Source organism: Melanerpes formicivorus, unplaced genomic scaffold, assembly GCF_026170545.1.
Source record: "Melanerpes formicivorus ecotype bairdi unplaced genomic scaffold, bMelFor1.0.p_v2 SCAF_13, whole genome shotgun sequence".
Lineage (NCBI taxonomy): Eukaryota > Metazoa > Chordata > Aves > Piciformes > Picidae > Melanerpes > Melanerpes formicivorus.
The window spans coordinates 5,726,914-5,740,131 of record NW_027142365.1 but is presented as its reverse complement, the minus strand read 5'-3'; the positions used below and the strand labels follow the sequence as shown (position 1 = coordinate 5,740,131).

The window sequence follows — 13,218 nt, the reverse complement described above, 5'->3', positions numbered from 1 at the left end:
ATGCCTCCGTCCCCTCCCGCAGCACGGGAGCCTTGCATGGCTCGATGTCGGAGACTGGAAACGGGGCTGGGGAGGCAGCGGAGACGATGTGCTCGGCCCCGGGGAGGGAAAAGAGAGAGGCTGCGTCACGCCGTGGCGCTGGCTGGACTAATATGGGGAGCAGCCGTGGCCAGATATCCTCGTCCGGAAGGAAAGGACAACCCCTGTAACACGAGAGCTGGCGCGGGTGCCTGGAGCGGGGAGCAGACACACAACCACCCGAGGGCTTTGGAGGGTTTAGGACTTCCCCAAGCCAAGAGGGCGACACCATCAACCGCATCTGACATGGCAAGGAGAGGAGCAGAGTTTGATGCAGGGGGGTCCCTACCCCGCAGCACCCAGCTCTATTAAATGCAACATAATTACTCTGTTATAATCAGACAGGTATTTTAAAGAGGCTTTAGTGCGATTTTATAATTGTGCATTATGTAACAGCTACTAATGTGTCAGGCCTCAGACAACACTAAATGCCTGTCTACAGGTCAGGCTGTAATACTTTAATGATGTGTTTCAGAGCTGGTCAGTCTGGGCTTAAACCCTCTCCTTATTTTGCCCTCCCTTTCCACCCTCATTCCTTTCTAGAGGCCTTGGCTGCATTTCCAGACTTACTCCCATCAGTGAAAGCCGCCTCCTAACATTTCTCTCCATAGTCCCATGCCCACTCTTGGTGGCTATATATCATGGAAGAAAATGCAAACTTCATCCCAGAGCTGCTGATCTTTACAAGCTTTACACCGTAGTGGGGGGATTTTGTTTATTTCATAATCACTATTTTTTTTAAGTTCATGTTTTTCAGGATTTCCCAGGGGCAGCGTCTGCCCTTGCACAACACGACAACTCCTTGGGGGACTGAAATGGGCTGGCAGCAGGGCAGAAAATCTGAGCTGACTCCTGCAGGGGTGATATTTTTTTTGCTCACTGGAAATCACCAGAAATGAGACCTTTGTGCTGTCCTGCTTTGGTTACCCAGGGCCGATAAGGCATCTGGTTCCCTAAAACCAGAGCTGTGATGCACGCAAAGCTTGTCAGACCCAGCGTGCTGCAAGCCAGCTGGAGGAACAGGGGTGGATCAGCCACCAAGACACTAACAGAATGGGCCCTTTGTTTGGCTAAGGTAACCATCTCATTACAAGAAAGAGAATTATCAAAAAAACACTTTATAAACAATAACATTTGGAATGGATTTTATCTAAAAAGTTAATATCTGTCTCCTGCTAATGGGTCTTGAAGGAATTTATGCACAGGCAAGTTTTTTCCATAACTTATTACACAGATACTTCAGTTTTCTCTAAAGCCTTTAGAAACAGTAAAAAAAAGTTTCTCAACTCCTTGCCCATCCCTTCCAAGACCCCTCCAAAACCTCAAAACCTGGCTTACTGTTCACAATCAGCCTGAAAATGCCATGAATGCCAACTGAGAGAGAGATTCCTTGTTCATGCCCATGGTCTACAGTCCATTACCTTACTTCTGCACACTTCAACATAGTTTCATAGTTTCATAGTTTCATTCAGGGTTGGAAGGGACCACAAGGATCATCTAGTTCCAACCCCCCTGCCATGGGCAGGGACACCCCACACTAGATCAGCCTGGCCAGAGCCTCATCCAGCCTGCTCTTAAACACCCCCAGGGACGGGGCCTCGACCACCTCCCTGGACAACCCATTCCAGGGCTTCACCACTCTTATGGTGAAGAACCTCCTCCTCACATCCAGCCTGAATCTCCCCACCTCCAGCTTCATTCCATTCCCCCTAGTCCTATCACTACCTGAGATCCTGAGAAGTCCTTCCCCAGCCTTCCTGTAGGCCCCCTTCAGATACTGGAAGGCCACAATTAGGTCTCCTCGGAGCCTTCTCTTCTGCAGACTGTACAGCCACATGAACCTGACACCAGTAAGATGCTTTTTAATATCCCAGGCTAATACTAGAACTGGATTCAAATTAGTAAGGCACAACATTCAGTTGTATTTCACATAGCAACTTGGAGATAGAGAAGTTTTAGTGCCTTGGAAATCCATCAAGCTTTAAAAAGAATCTGCAACCTGATTGTAGGCACTTAGCATCACAGCTAGAAAGCCTCTTTGGCAGAAGTTTAGTGAGCCAGGAAAGTTCAATTCAAACTGAAATGTGAAATAAATATTCTAGTAAATAATGGACTTGGTTTTATTTTTCCTTTTCCAAGAGGTCTCTCATTTTAAAAATAATTTGTAAAAGGCCAAGGGAAAACTCAGAGCTCAACAGATTATTAGGTTTTTTTCTGCATATGTTGGTACAATGTTGTCATTTGATGTGTGCCATGTATACATTTTAAAAGCTCTTGCAATATTGGGATGAAAATATTTTTGTCATGCAGAATTGTGATTGAAAAGAATATTGAGTTAATTACAAAGAACCAGGAGGCATATCTTTTGCTATGAAAGGTAAGGGATCTTTTGACATCAACAAGACTTTTGCACAGAAAAGATTCACAGGGTGACCTCCTCTCAGGAAGCTAAGCTGCACCTCCTCAAATGTGGACATGTTTGAAGAAAGGGAAATTTTGTTGGGTTTCTGCCAGCTTCCCTGAGAAGGCACCTGTGTGAACTGGGACTGATAAGAAACCTAAAAAGGGTATGAAGAGTGATCATAACAGCTGCTACTACATGCATCTAACAAAACCAAATGCGTCCACTTTGTCCTCAGCCTGCCTAGGGACTGGGATGGGTGATAACTTGAGTCAATATTCCCTTGTTCTTCTCCCAGGCTGAAACCTGGGATCTCACTCACTCCAACTAGGCAGCCCAGAGCTGGTCTAATATCCCATAATTAGGAGAAAATAAGGAAGCATTATTATTCTGAGGAAAGGAAGGTTTTTTTGTCAGGGTGACCGTGTCACCTGCCACTAAACTTAAAGGAAATCACTGTCTGCATAACGGAGCAAAAAGATCCTCCACAACAAACTTTCTAAACTACCTGGATCTCTTCAGTGACACAAAAACCACAAGAAGGAGAGAAGGGTTAGGGACATTCCAGTTCTGGAAAAGTTTTCTTTTCCTCATTATTAGTAACTCTAATTACTTTGAAAGAAGAGCAATGAGATAAATCCTGCAGAGCCAGAAATGTGACCTGATTTCCTTCCTGATTTAGAAACTGTCACTTTGCAAGAGAAACCCAAAGAGACAGAGCCAGGTCAAAGTGGGCCCATCAGTTTGGTTCACAGAGTAAATAATAAACCCAAGATCAATAGAAACATTACCAGAGGTTTTTGGTAGTTGTTCAAAGAGACAATGCTGTTTAAAAGATAAACAAACACTTGCTTATTTGAACTCTTCACAGTCACACACAACACCACAAAAGAAGTATTCACTATAAGCAAACCCAACTGACTTTGTTTTCCTCCAGGTTAGACAGTCCCAGTGAGAAGCAGTGACAGGATTTCAAGTACAAATTGTTTCATACTATGTTTAAGGCCCTACCTCAAGGCAGCAGGTAAACACAAAGCAGAAAAGTCAACTGTATGCTTTAGAGTGACACTCCTTCTGTGATACCTGGCTTTTATTCAATGGAACTGAGAAATTACTTGTTGTCACCTTTTAACTATCAGAACTATAATTTCCCAAAGTAATTCTTGAGGACAAATGGAGACAACTAACAAGGTAGTAATTTTCAGGAAGAACTGAGCATCTACCCTCTGAAAACAATAGGTCTCTTCTATGGCTTTCAGATTGAGCCTCCACAGTCTAAGGTATCTAAGGTGGTAACAGATAATAACCTGTTCCTTCTGAAAACCATGACCAGGATTTCTGAAAAACTGTCAGCATGCTTTAATATGCAACACAAAATGTTCTTTACTCAAACACATACAAAGAGCATTCCTTCTAGACACTAAACACAAAATGATAATGAGAGAGAAGAGCAGGAGAGAGAGAGAAGAGGAAGAGAGAGAGAGAAGAGGGAGAGGGAGAGAGAGAGAGAAGAGGGAGAGGGAGAGAGAGAGAGAAGAAGGAGAGAGAGAAAAGTGGAAGAGAGAGCGAGAAGAGGGAGAGAGAGAGAAGAGGAAGAGAGAAGAGAGAGAGAAGAGGAAGAGAGAAGAGAGAGAAGAAGAGGGGGAGAGAGAGATGAGGAAGAGAGGGAGAGAGAAGAGGGGGAGAGAGAGATGAGGAAGAGAGGGAGAGAGAAGAGGGAGAGAGAGAGAAGAGGAAGAGGGAGAGATGAGGAAGAGAGAGAAGAGGGAGAGAGAAGAGGGAGAGAGAGAGAAGAGGAAGAGGGAGAGATGAGGAAGAGAGAGAAGAGGGAGAGAGAAGAGGAAGAGAGAGAGTGAAAGAAGAGGGAGAGAGAGAAAGAAGAGGGAGAGAAGAGGGAAGAGAGAGTGAAAGAAGAGGGAGAGAGAGAGAAGGGGAAGAGGGAGAGAAGAGGAAGAGAGAGAAGAGGGAGAGAGAAGAGGAAGAGAGAGAGTGAAAGAAGAGGGAGAGAGAGAAGAGGAAGAGAGAGAGAGAAGAGGAAATCTCATCAATAGGATCTTTTAAATAAATTAAAACTAGCTGCATCTCATAAACCTCCCATGCCCATCAGGATGCCTTTTCCTATCACTACATTTTAAAATACAATTTTAACATCACATTTATCAGAACACAGCAACTACTCAACTCATTTCTGTAGACTGCCAAAGTCCTGGGAGGTGCTAGCTGGTGCCACAGGTGTTAGTCCAGCATAGCAAGAACCAAAGGTAGTTCCTGATTCAAGTCAGGAATGAAATGCTTTCACCTCCATGCAGTTTTAAAGTCTGTAGCCATAAGCTGCCATTCAGAGTTGGGAAGTCTACACACACCCTTCATGGTCAAGGTATTTAGGCTACATACCCAGTGATGCAACTGAATACCTTCATGAGCTCTGACGAATGATAGAGGGTATGAAAGAATATCACTTTTCTACCACACTGCATAGAGGTATTGCATGCTTTAAATCTGCAGGACTCCCAGCAACTACTCACACAAACTACACAGGACTCACACAAACTACTTCTCCATGCTGACACAGACATTACAGTCTGACCCTTTGTGTTTGCAACACCACTGAGAGTCTCAGACAGAAATATAGAGTTGCACTATGAACCGATTCAGGATGAGAGCCAAGAACTGCCAAAAACTACATTATAACATCAAACTTCAATCACATAGAAGTTAAGCAACATATTCATCTATGATTATTTCTGGCAATACTGTGATCTGTCTTGAACCAAAGGTTACATAAACTCCACTACTTAAGGCTGAGACCTTTTGGCACATTAATCTAAAAATATCATAATTTGTGGTACAGAATTCCATTGCTTAAAGGTTGAGAGACTTGCCCTAAAAGACCTGGGGTTTGGGGTTTTGTTGTTGTTGTTTTTTCTTAAGGACCCCCTGTTTCTGAAGCTCTCTGTGAACAGTGTTTACCATTGGAAAAGGCTACACTAGAAAAGAAATATTAAGAAAATCAGTGAATATCACTGTAATCCCATCCTGTTCCGATGAGCATGGATTCCCCTCAACTTTTTAGAAACCAGACGTCCCATCAGAGGCAAAACATTCAAACAACCAGCATCCACACTCTCAAAACCACCACTTTCTTTGTCCACTAGAATAAGGGGGTTTCACTCCTCACTGCTTCACAGCTCTGACCTTTCAAATTCTCTGCCACCAAAAGCTTATAGGATCTGCCGGATCCATCTGCGGCTCCACCTGGCCTGCTTTCCCACGCCAAAAGGACGGATCAAATATACGTGTCTGAAAACACATCCCTGCTTTCTCTTCATACCACCCCGGGGGGAAAGTCCTCCACCAGTTTCAGACAAGAGAAAGCCTCCAAGACCGCTTCTACAAAGCCCTGAAATCCTGGGAAATAGCAGCAAAATGAACTTCAGCACCTTGGACAGGACGCAGGGACAGAAAATCGCCGAAATCGGCTCACGGCCCCGAAAACGCTGCGCCTGGACGTGACCCTCCAGGACACATCTGCGGGCCTGTTTATTTTTAGTATTGACAAATCCTCTTTGAATCGCCGCGTTTATTCCACCATCCGCCCTGCATTTTGGGAAGAGCCACTCGCCAACCCAGCAGTGGGAGAAATTGGGGCCACCAGCTCTGGATCCAACTCCCCGTCTGTGAGATCAGGGGCTGCCCCAGTTGCAACTGGAAAGGCTCGGCTCGAGCACTCACAAAGCACAGCTCATCCCTTCCAGGCAAAACAAGACCTGTTGCCATAGATGTGCGTGGCTCGCGTGTTTCTCCGCTTTCTAGAAGATCATCTCCACCTCCTCACCCAAACCTCCAGGAAAAAAAGATAAATAAATAATACAAATTAAAAGGTTTGATTTATTCCCATCGCCACCACACGTCGGTTGCCTAAGTTTTGCTTTAATTTAGCTTTTGTTCTCTCCCACCGTGCTCCCAGCGTGTCAGTGCTCCCCTCAGGGCTGCCTCAGTAGAACTCTGCTCACCTTGCCGGAGCACAGCACAGCTCTTCCTGTTTCCCTTTATTTGCATAAGCCAAAACAAGTTTTTTTAATATCCACCAGTCAAGAGCTCCTAATGTTTAAGCAGAGATATTCTACAAACAGCTCTGAGGTGAGTGGTGCTGTTAAGATAGATACTTCAAATCTGTCAGTTCTTACAAGTAACACCAGTAACGCTGTCATGATACAGGAGAATGATACATTTGCCCCTGCCACCGCAGAAATACCCGTTCCAGCTCATTTCTTCCCTTCAAAACATGCCACCAAATTTCCACTCCAACACGTCTGACGCCGCATGACATTAACCAAATAATTTGCAGAGCATTTGCTCTGTGTGGTTAATTCTTTCCGGCACTTCTAAGTGCCGAAGTGAGATGGAAACTAGACCAGTTCCTTGCCAGAATTATCCTTCGACAGCAAAATATATCTCTATGTTTCTAATATCTCTAGATGTCCTCCGCAAGCTTTGCTGAGCCAACTTCTCTCTCCTACGGCCCCGGCAGCCTCTCCGCCACCCTGCCCGGACGGGACGGACGCGGTGCTGCTGCCACCGCTCCTCCTGCCTCCAGGGGAAAGTTTAGGGAAGGGAAAATCCCGGCACTATCCGTTTCTCGCTGGGAACCAGGGATTGATTTTTTTTTTTTAATGATTATTGTTTATTTTTTATTCTTTTATGAAGCAGCAACCAACCAACCAAAAACAACCAACCAACCAAAAACAAATTAAAAAAAAAAAAAAGAGAGAGAGAAACTTACATTGGTTTATTTAATTTTTCCTGCTACCCCAAGAGTCCCAGAGCCACTTCATTGTATCCACAGAGTTTTTAGTCCCCGAGTGGTACCGTCCCGCGGGAAGGGCCCGGCTGCTGGGCGCTGCCCGCCCGCCGCGGAGGGCGCATGGCTCGCAGCCGCCGCGCCGCTGTGTGCGGCTGCCGCGGGAGCGCAGCCCCGGCCGGGCGGCGGGGGCGGGCGGCGGGGAGGGAACGGGGAGGAGAACGGGGAGCGAAGGGGGGCGAAAAAGGCACCGCCCGCCCCTCCCCGCCGGCCCCAGCCGGGTCCGCAGCGCCTCCTGCCGCCGGTGGCTGGAGTGAATGGGGGAAGGAGGAGGAGGAGGAAGAAGGAAGGATGGGCTGGGGAGCTCGGGGAGGATGGAGCAGGAAGGAGAGGCGAGGAAGGATGGGGAGGAGAAAAGTGGTATAAGGAGGGGGGATAGGGAGGAGGGGTAAAGAACAGAGAAGAAAGGATGGGGGTGAGGAGGAAGGCACGATAGGGAAGGATGAGGAAGAGTGGCAGGGGTGAGGATGGGGGAGAAGAAAGAGGGATGAGGACTGAAAAGAGTAGAAATTACAGAAGTAGCACGAATAGGGATGAGGAGGAAAGCAGGATATGGAAGGGTGGGGGGAAAGGATAGGCAGAGGTGAGGAAGGAGAAAGGTGGGAAAGGAGAATGGAGAGAGCTGAGGGGAATAAAAGGACAGAGAAGGAGGAGGCAGAAAAGATGGGGAGGGGAAGGATGATAGGGTAGGGAAGAATGAAGAAGACAGCTAGGCAGGAGTGAGAAAGGAGACAATGTGGGAAGAGAGGTGTGAAGAAGGAGGGGTAGGGAGAACTTGAAAGAAGGAAGGGATAAGGAGGATAAGTATGGAAAAGGAAGCTGGAAGAGAAAGGCTAGAGAGCAAGATGGGATCAAGAAGACTGGGGAGAAAGGAAGGAAGGGGTAAGAGGGTATAGAGTTGAAGCTGGGGGTTGCCATGGGGGCATTGGAAAGATAACTTGACCCAAGGGCAAGGGCCAGAGGAGGTGGACACAGCAAAGGGTCCCCAGCAGGCAGAGAGAAGTGGGGCAGGTGTGAGCAGTGCCAAAGCTGGACTCTGATCAGCCCATGGACAACCAAATCACATATGCCTTCTGCAGATGCTTGCCCCAGGTGACTCAGATCTTGGGATACAGATGCCTGGGTCATGCTTACTGGGCAGCAACACTAGTGAGCATGAACAGTAACTCTTACAAGAAGTCATCTGCACAGCAGTGACTGGGAAGGTCATGGATGGATGCTCACAGGGGAAGACAGTAGTGGCAGGAGTTAGCTAGCAAGTGGTAAAAGTGGAAGAAACTTTCAGAGAACAACAAGGAGACCTCATAATGTTGAGCAAGATAAAACAGAGTATACAGGGGAGGTGGACACTCCTTTACTGGCTCAATGTCAGGTTGTAAAGTGGCTGTTACCACTCCAGAATCTGAAGATGTAATAAAAACTCCTGTGAAAGCAGCTCAGAGTCTGGTAGTGATCAGAGAAAGCAAGTCCTGAAAAAAAGAGCAGGTCACACAGAGAAAAACTGAGGGGGCTATAGAACATACCTAAAAATCCAGCAGAGACCCCAGGAGGGTGGATGGAGCACAGGTCTCCATTCAAGAACAAGTTCATGCTGAAGGAAATTATCAAGTAAGGGATTCAAAATATACGGAGGCACATAACTGGAAAGGCAATGTATGAAGAAGTGTATCATAAGGAAGAGTTGGGTGAGGAAAAAGAAGAGAGAGGAAGCTGAGAAGAGGGTTAGAGATGGAGACTGGAAAACAAAGACTACAGATGAAGGGAGGTAGTGGGTAGACTAGGAGAGACAGAAGAGGATAGATGTGAGCTCCTTGGTGGGCAAGCGGCCTTTGAAGGCATAGAGCAGTGCAGAGGCATAAACCAAGACAAATCTTCAGTGTTTTAATTACCCAAAATGAAGCTGAATGGTGGCTGTGCAAAGGGAAGGAGGTTCTCATTGAGGATCCAAAGTAGACAGAGGGCAAGCATGTCTTCAACACCAGAAAAGCAAAGTGTGAATCCTTGGCAGCTCAGTCCCTGCTGTTGAACCCTACTGCTGTGCTGGCACATCTCTACAGGACATCTTTACAAGAGAAGTGGCTAATGTAGAAGTCCTCCACACTGGGATACTACCATGGTATGGTCCCACCATAAAGATGCTCTCTGCCCCTCCAGCTCTGGGGTAGTGAGTCACTATGGGAGTGGTCAGACTTGCAAGCTCCTACCCTGGAGTCATGCCCTACATCCCTTCTGTAAACAATGCTTCTTCCCTTAAATCATGCAAATGGCTAAAAAAAATCTGTCATGGGTGAGCTGAGCTTGTGCAGAGAGAAGACAGTGAACCTATAGCTTCTTCCTGGGGAGAATTTTGGAGTTGCTATAACTTTCACTGTGCTTTCACAGATGAGAGTTTGCCTGTGCAGGTTGGTGTTACACAGACATTACTGAAGCTTTAACTTAAGTTCAGAGATTTCATGTGGAAGGAACCTTGGCAGCTAAAAGTAAATATTTGAGTCTTCCATCCAGATCTTGCTCCACTCACAATCTCTCTGTCCTCCCTCCTTCCTTGGTAATCTCAGCAGTGATTCTCTCAGGCTGATCATGGAAATGAAGTGGGAGTGGACCAGGGAGCCAGCAGGGTGTCGGTGGCACACCTTTAGTGTCACAGGGAAAGGAAGGAAAAGGCACAAGCTTTCAATTAGTGTCTCATCCACCAGTCCTGAACTAAACACTTTTTTTGTCTTGTTTTTGCCATCTGTGATAGACAACACTGCTGTAAATTTTCAACCCTATTGCTTTTCTATGGAGTGAGGAAATGCTGTTCAACCCTGATGAAGTGTCAGGAAAACCCATCTCTATTTCAGCTGTCATTAGAAATTGAGAAATTATTCCTAATACTAGCAAATCCTCATTCCTGTGATAATCAAAGCAGCTAAATCTGAACTCATCTTGTAGAAATCACAGAGCAATATTTACAAAGGAAATAAATAACATTAATAAAAGGTAGGAAGGAGGACAGGAGGGGAAAGCTACCCATCTAATTTATTCCATGTTAGGAGCAGGACTGAGATAGTTTCTCCGTTTCCTACCCTCTAGGTAGCCCAGAAAACCATCCCTTCTCCCAGTTCAAGTATGTACATGTTCTTTAGGTTTTGTTTCCAGTTTGCTTCCCTTTGAGCATCACATCAAAGATACAGTAGTGTAACCCAGGAGCACATGCTGAAGGCAGCACTTTGGGGGCGGGTTCTGGACCTGAGCAGCATCAAACTCGCTCAGCAAGTGGGGGACATCCTTGGCACAGGAGCAACTCATAATGCAAACACTAATCATAAAGCAGCCACATTAATTGGAACACTACAGATATAGATCAGGGAGAAGGAGATTGATTAAACCTGTGCTGCCTTGCCAAAATTCTTTCTTTTTTTTCCCCCCTGCAAGAAACATTCAGGTAATGCTGGCTTACCGAATGTCTGAAAGAGTTCAGAGGAGTCAGTTGAAAGCCAATAAATGTCCATGTCAGATGGAGGTAAGTACCAGTAGCAAAATATATGCCATGCAGGAGATCAGTTGATGTCATCTTTCTATTCACTTCGTTCAAAAAAAGATACCTTTTTCCCCCCACAGAGCAATCACTGATTTCTTAAAGGATTCTGGACAGGGATTCTCTGGTTGCAAAGGCTTATTTATTTTCTCGAGGTGTTTATAAAGCCTCCCTTTCATCCCTTATCCCCACGTATTTCTTGCTGCCCTTTTTCAAGGAAACAAAGAAACAGAAAGATGTGCAGTTCTTGAAACTGGGAGAGTTTGGAGAATGGTTGTAGTTTAAAACACATTTTGTTGTTTGGGCTCGTTTGTGGTGGTGGCGGCGGGTTTTTGTTGGGTTGGGTGTTTTTTTTCTTCCCCTCAAAACCCCCTCATGCTTCTTTTGAAAGGTGTTTTTTTCTTGCAAAACTTCATTTGGAAAAAAGAGGAAAAAAAAGGGAACAAAAAAAATATCTGAGAGGTTTTTCCCTGCCCTCCCACCCTGCTGGTGCTCAGTGGAATGCTTTTGATTTCCGCAGACCTCCGGTTTCTATAAAGCCTTTTGCTACCTGGGATAAGCGCTGTAAGGAGCTCCATTAGCAAGAGGTGCCACCCGTAAACTCAGTTTAGCCAACACTTCCCTCTACTGGGAAAGAAAAATACTGCCATATGTTATAAAGCCCTCTGAAATAAAGGGAAATGCCAGGACATGGAGGGTTTTCCCATCTAAAGATCATGACAGATTCAGGGTCCTTGGGATGAAATGCAAGCATCGGGGTTGGGATATCACCAACACGTTGCTCATTTATTAACCAGGCAAAAGAGTCTTGGCTGTCCTGTATTTGGCCCCCTTCAATGAGGATCCCCCCCATGCTCCCTTCCCTGCTGGCTTCTCAGCCCCACTGTGAGGGAATGGAGCATCCCCACCTCTGCTGTGGACAGCAGGAAGTCAGCCCAGTATTTGCACCAGGAATTAATCCACCGCTGTATCACATTAAGAATGGTGCTAAAGCTTCATTGTGTAACATTGTCTGGGATCTGGGCTCGTTCCTTCCTCTGCAACAAGAGCCCTGATTTCTTCTCATCCTCCACTTCAATTTCAATAAGCAAAGAGACCCTGACATAAACCCAGCTGCTTTGTCAGGATACATCTGTATCAGTCTTCAGCCTCCGTCTTTTAATTAAGTGTCTCATCCTCATGGAGCAGCTCTCATCAAGCATCCATGGGGAAATCCTGTAACGCCTGGCTAAATTGCTACATTTGTTCAATCAGACTCAAAGATATAATCCTAAAGTGAGCTAATCTAATTTAATGGGGGGAAAAAAAATAATTTACAGGCAGGCAGCGCCTCTGTCACCGGATGTGTCCAAGTGTGAAGAATTCGTTCAGTGCTCTGATAGACACATAACAGCTCTCATCATTAAAGCAAAATTTATTTCACCTCCCTGAGATGGCTCTCGCACACACACACACACCCCTCTCCACCCCACCCCCAAATTAGGCCACTTCATATGACAGCAGACTACAGCTGTGCTTTAATTTAGAAGGGGATGAAGGTTATGCTGTGCTGGGCTGAATTATGTCCCATTACTGTGCTCTTGCTGCCTGCAGACAGCACAAATATTTGGTGATTAGGTGGTTCAGAGAGCAGAGAGACACTGCTGCACTAAGTGGAGAAAGTGCTTACCTGGGGTTTAGTGATTAGCAGTGTCAGACAGGCAGAGCCTGGGTTTCCAGCAAAGCTTTCTGCTCCTCCTGTGCTCCCCACACAGTAATGAATTGCAGGCTGGGGGAATTTCTGACACCCAGAAGGCTGAGAAAAAGCTTCACCTCACCTGAACTTGCCTTTGCTAATTTCCTCCAAAATGTCACTCAAACCCTCCTCTTCTGAGGTTTAGGTAAAGTGTTCTACAAGGGAAAGGTCACACACTGAGCCTTTGCAAAATGACTGAGAAAAATATGTCTGAGGGCTGGAACATCTCTGCCATGAAGAAAGGCTGAGGGAGTTGAGGTTGTTCATCCTGAAGAAAAGACTCTGGGGACCTGTTAGCCACTTTCCAATACTTATGTATAAGAGGGCCTGTAAGAAGAATGGAGACAGTCTCTTTAGCAGGGTCTGTTGCAACTGGGCAAGAGCTGATGGTTTTAGACTAAAAGAGGTGAGATTCAGTCTGGATACAAGGAAGAAATTGTTTGCAGTGAGGGTTGTGAGACACTGGCACAGGATGCCCAGAGAGCTGATAGAAGCCCCATCCAATGGAAAAATTCCAGGTCAGGCTGGATGGAGATCTGAGCAACCTGATCTAATTGAAGAGGCCACTGCTCAATGCAGGAGGGTTGGACCAGATGACCTTTAAAGGTCCCTTCCAATTCAAA

At 46.0% G+C, this 13,218-nt stretch overlaps 1 protein-coding gene across 2 annotated transcripts in view; it reads right to left on the bottom strand.

The window, feature by feature from the left end:
- Positions 1 to 7,349, bottom strand: part of LOC137444863 (sodium channel protein type 5 subunit alpha-like) — a 227,243-nt gene extending 219,894 nt beyond the window's left edge. For both annotated transcript variants that reach the window (XM_068145943.1, XM_068145942.1), the window contains exon 1: positions 7,263 to 7,349. The gene's annotated coding sequence lies outside the window, so the exon portion shown is untranslated. The remainder of the gene's footprint in view (positions 1 to 7,262) is intronic.
- Positions 7,350 to 13,218: the final 5,869 nt, after the last annotated feature.